Below are 6,000 nucleotides of genomic sequence, written 5' to 3'. Positions count from 1 at the left end.
AGCTGGAGCTTTAGAAATCAGGGTGTCAGTGAGCTGAAGCTGCTTGGAAACAACCAGCCTTTCATGAGCAAAGGGGCTCATTCACCTGCTGGAAAACATTTATCCATGGTGCCCCCTGGGGAGCTAACAGCTCCCCAGGCAGGTGCTGGCAGCATCAGGTTGCTTGAAACCCCAGGAGGTGAAGGTACCATCTGTGCTGTGCTCATGCACTGACACAAGTTGAGATATCAATCCTGATCTGGATTGGGTCTGTTTGTGAAGGGAGTTGATGAGTTTGGGTTCAGAACCTTTGCCCCCTGCCTGGGGAGACACTTGTGGGAGTCTGTGTGGCACTTCCTACACACTGGGCAAGTTTGGTTAGGAGAGCAAATAAAGGGATGATAGACACTGGAACACACCTTGTGAGTGTTTCAATATTTTACAGGCATCTTTCAGCAAGAGAGGAGGAAAGCATGCCTTTCTTAGATTCTCAGACTGTGAGAAGGATGTTGAGTGCCCTCTGCATCAGCTACATGCAGAGCTGGGGGCTGGAAAACCTCCTGGATGATCACAAGGACACAGAGGCGTGAGCTGGCCCACGGTGAATGGTCACCACATTGCAGCTGGGGTTTCCACCCGTCAGAGCTGTGAGTGTCTGCAGCAGTGAGAGAGCGAAAGCTGCAGACTAGTTCTAAGACAGAGGTTGATGGATTTTTGAGTAGTCCCCTGAGTCCTTCCAATCCTACATTTCTAAAAAATGTACCGGAGAAAAAGTAGAACCTCAGAGGGGATAAGAGAAATGCAAGCCGTCTTTGAAAAGAGACTGTGAAAAATTAGAAGTGTGGGATGGAGAAATGAAAGATAACACGCTAAGAGTAAAAAAAGAAAAAAAACCCCTGAAAAGCACCCACACCCTCTATCAAATGGCACAGAGAACGTAAATCAGGCTTTGCTGCTCCCCCTGCTCATCAGACAGGAGCTTCCAGTGACTCTGAAAGGTGATACATGGCTAATTTATCCACTGAGCCCCACAGAGATGCAGAGCACAAGGAACCTGTAGGGAATGGCTGCCATTAGGCATCACCGAGCCAGAGAGCCCAGCAGGAAGGAGCAGAACTGGATAGAGCTGGCAAGACTGTCTGTGGTTATATGGGAATGGATAAAAATAAGCATTATAAACTTGCATGCTTCCAGGCACAGGCAACCTCAAACTCCTCAGGGCGAAGAAACTTCCCTTATAAATAGGTTATTCCATAACTGTTCGTGGCATTAGCTACTGTCAGAGACAGGATACTGGACTAGATGGGCCCCTGGCAATTCCTCTGGAGAAGCTCTTTCCAAAATAAAGACCCTAAAAAATTTCCCTGTAACAAAGAAGAAATTATTGAGTTGTTTATTAAATAAATTAATTTGAATAGGGAGAACAGCAGTTCCTTTGTTTCCCCCTCAGTTTGAACTGCGGGTCTCAGAAGGGAAAATGAAACCAGTGCTCCGAGAAGCAGAATAGCATCCTCAGCGCTTGCTTCTTCCAGAATAAAAGGCCTATATTTAGAGGATGCCAAGTATTAGAGATATACTGAGCTGGCAACTGGTTTTGGCAAATTTCCAAACCCATCTGATTTTCCACTTAAGTTAGACATTTCAGAAACACAAGAAGTTGCAAAGGGAGCTGAAAATAGTGTTTTGCTATCTTTGCAGCCCAACCTGCTGCAGTTAGCACAGTTTGGGGAGGAAATGGGTGATAGTTTTTGTGTCAATCAATATTAAGCAGCATTTGATTTTAGTATGGGTGTGTTTTAGTGCACATACACACAATTAAGTGTATCACACATTTAGTGTGCATATATAGGATGTATAAAGGGTAAGGTATATAGGCTTCTCCATCAGGTTCACTGCTTGCTTAATTAAGCATTCATTCACTGTCCTTTGACATCTATCTATCTATCTGTCTATCTATCATCTATCTATCTATCTATCTATCTATCTATCTATCTATCTATCTATCTATCTATCTATTTATCTATCTATCTATCATCTATCTGTCTATCTATCTATCTATCTATCTATCTATCTATCTATCTATCTATCTATCTATCATCTATCTATCTATCTTTGTCTGTCATCTATCCATCCTACCTATCTATAATGGGGCTTACCTAGTACAAGTCTATCGGAACAAAAGTCAGGCTCTAAGTTTGTGCAGACTTCAGCCTTTTTGATTTAAAAGCTCAAACAGCTTTTTCAAAGGACAAATACAGAGGCCTGAGACCATGATAAAGGATGCAAAATGCTATGTCTCTGAATCTCTGTAACAGTTGCAGAGTTCTCTGGTCAATATTTTGCAGATACCTCACCCTGACACGACAACCATGCGAGGGACAAATTGCATCTTGCTTTAAGAGAAATAAGTGGGGTTTATAGCCACCTTCCCAAGTATCACAGAGGAAATAACAGCAATTTCCATAGTGAGCCTTCCATCACTCTGTGTAATCCCCTGTTCCTTCTCTCTGTTTTAAATTGATCATACATTTTGCATAGACCGTTTGGGCTGGTGATTCCTATTCTTGTTCTCTATCCAAGAGTCAATCTTTTCACAGAGGAAAATTACAGCTTAAGCTTTTATTTCTGCATTGGTCTGATGTGGTTCAAACGTATTTATCCTACCTCTTTAGCTCTCTTTAGGGGTGCCTTTATTATGATGTGGTCTTCCAGGTGCAAACTGCAGCCAGATTCGTATCCTTCAGTATTTGTCTCTATGCCTTGTGTTTCATAATGGCTGTTTCAAATGTGTTTCAAAGGCTTAAAATCAGCAATGGAAAATTTCAAGCACAGAAACTCGAGAATAAATCAGGGCTGCAGTAGTTTCAATCTGCAAGGAGAGGAACTCAGTGTACCTTGGATACTGCCTCGTATCAATAAACATTTAAGGCTGGAAAAAGAGAATCCAAGCAGACACAAACTCAGAAACATCTAAGTGCAGTTCAAAATGCATCACAATGATTCATGTAAAAATCATGGTCTTCTTGGGTGGATTGCAGGTGGTATGACTTGTTTTGGTCACGCTGGAGTTTTCCTGATTGCACACTTCCATCCTGGGCTGGTATCGGCCACCTCACCTGCATGTCAGTGCATGTGTGGGCGGCCTTCACTGCAAACTTGTTGTTAGGTGTGGGTGGAGAGACCTGAGGATAAGTCAGATAGTCTGTCATCAGATAGGATGCCATGAGTGCTTTAAAGTCACTCATTCCTGTGTGGCAGGGCTTCCTGACAGAGTCCTTGTCTAATCTGACAGCTCTGACAGCTCTAGGAACGGCTTGGGGAGGAGCCGACCTGTCAGACCTGGGGAAACACAAAATCCAACAATGCTCACTAGTCCAGGATGCCACAAAGTCAAAAAGGAGGGGGTGGTGATGTGTTTGAGAGACGTGGGTTTTTTCCTCTGTGACCTGTGAACACCAGGACATCTTGGATCTTCTTCCAAGGGGCTTTTAAAAAGAAACATCCAGAAAAGCAAGCCTATACCAATGGCTCATGTGTAAGGCAGCTATTATTGTTACTGTGCATGTGACAAAGATTTTACCCTCTCATTAGTAGGGAGCAATTATGAGGTCATTGTTAACTAAATATTACCCTGATTTTGTCGTCCTCTTGGATATACATGTTGACATTTCTAAACCATTTGTCAATTTTAGTGCAGTGCATGAGCACAGCATAGGAAATATAGAAATGTTTCTTTTCTCCAAGCATTAATAAAAAGATTTGTTTCAGCCTATTTTTAAACATTTTGGTGGTGGTTTTTTAATATCATATATTAATAAACCCTGGAAAATTGCTAGAAATGTCAGCTTAGATCAAAGCTGTATGGCCAAGTGATTTGAGCAAATATATAAATGAAAGTTTCTCTTTCAGCCACATCAGAGATTAAGACGTGACCTTCAAAACCATTCAGTGGCAACTAGTTCAACAGACTGAGGCTGTTAAAGCTAAGCAATTGCCTGTATATTGACTCCTGTTTGAAGGGGATAGATAGAAGCCAGGATAACTCCATCTCCCATAAATCCCTCCTTTGTGAACTCCTTGCCCTATTTATCTTTGCTAGGGCTTGTTTTGTTGAATGTGTTCTTCTGGAATAAGGCCTTTTTGGCTCAGGAGAGGGTCCTCCAGTACAGCCATCTGCAATATTGCTTTTAGAGTTTTTTGTGTTGCTTTATTTTCCTGTTTTCTGCTTCATTATCTTCCAGTTTTACTCCTATTATTTTTCTTAGGAAGGCACACATTCTCATTCGAATACTTTGCATCCCTTGATATAAAATGACCATTCACTTAAAGACCTAGTTCTGTCATCTTAAGCCATTCCATGAAAATTGTGTTCTTGTACGTCCTGTTTGCTGTTGAATGATATTGGAAACAAATTTTACTGGCCACCAAATGAAGCACATGGAGTTGATTTCTTTTTTTTTTTTTAAATAATATTTGAAATTTCAGCCTCACAAAATTCAGTTAAGACTTGGAAGACTGGGCTGTGATCTCTCTTTCTTTTGCCACCAGTTAAGAAATCTGCTGCCATAACAATGGCATTGAAGAGGCACGAGCTGAGCTGAATGGGTCTTGCTATCTCACTGCAGAGCTGGGAGGAGTAAACCTGCGCTGGAGGCTGTAAATTGAACAGATACTGTGTAGACAGTGTGCACATGGGTCACAATTCTGGGTTTATAGAATCACAGAATGGTTGGGGTTGGAAGGGACCTTTAAAAGCCATCTATCCCCCTTGCCATGCACAGAGACACCTTCAACTAGACCAGAAGTTCTAGTTCAGAACTAGTTCAGAGTCTAGCTCTAGTTAGACTAGTTCAGAGTCCCGTCCAACACGACCTTGAATGTTTCTGGGGACGAGGCATCTACAACCTTTTGTGCTGCAATTAAACTCAGGGGGAGGATCCCATCATGTGTCCCAAACAGTGTTACTGTAGGGAATAAAACAAAAAAAATAAACTTGGGAAACAGGTGTGTTGAGTCAGAAAGTGTTATTATTCACAGGTGAGGGGTTTTTGTTAGTTTCTTTGCTTAACATTACACTTTGGCAACCAAAAAACAGTGTTCCTTTTGAAGTTCTGACTTGCTCTTACTGCCTTGTGACAAGGCAGGATTTTGGGATAGGCAGGAGCCCCAGGATGTAAACAACATGCTAGAAAACACAGTGCTCAGGACTTGCTGCTGAAAGGGCTTTCTGTCTCCTTGCAGGGCTGAAAAAGCAAATAACTGCCAATGGAACCACAGCACAGCGTGGAAGAACATGTCAGTAATTGCACAAGACGCTGTCTGGGTCGATGCTGTATCTTTATGTGCTTGTCTGCCTGTTCAGTACAGACACATTTCTTCATGCCACACCAATTCCTGTGCATATGTACCTCCTGAAGGGGACTGCCAGCAGGAATTCTCCTCCTTCAGCCCTTTTGTCTGCCTGTGCCCAGATCTTCTCACACACAGCCGCTGCCAAGCCTTATCGCCAGCCTCAGCCCAGCGAGCGCGTGCGTGGGCACAGCTTTGCACCTCTGGTGCTTCAATGGTGTGTGATGTTCACTGCCTTATGCTCCAATGGCTGTGATTTGATCTCTGATAACCATAGTCAGACTTGAAAAGAAGACAGTTTCCAGAAAGTGCTGCAGAGCACCAGGCCGGGGAGCTGCGTCACAGCAGTTTCCCACAGGAAGGGAGGTGCCTGCACTGACCTTGTGTGGATGAAATCCTTGGCTGATCCCGACAAGGTTCAGCTCCTGGAATATTACTGACAAAGCTGACATCCTCCGGACTCTGTGAAGCATGACTGGGAACAGCATGAACTGCAGAGCCCAGGAGAGGGAAGCACAATTGAATAAATACCCGCTTTTCCTGTGCACAAAGGGAGAATTGATACCCTGGTCAAAAAGCCAAGTGCTGTTACAGCGGTTCTTCGTTGTAGGCATGTGCTTACAGGCTTTAGTAAAGTGTCAGAGAGGATGTCTATACAGATTTGTGGAACAG

The sequence above is a fragment of the Poecile atricapillus genome, chromosome 1 (assembly GCF_030490865.1).
Source record: "Poecile atricapillus isolate bPoeAtr1 chromosome 1, bPoeAtr1.hap1, whole genome shotgun sequence".
Taxonomy (NCBI): domain Eukaryota; kingdom Metazoa; phylum Chordata; class Aves; order Passeriformes; family Paridae; genus Poecile; species Poecile atricapillus.
Note: the sequence above shows the minus strand (reverse complement) of the source record.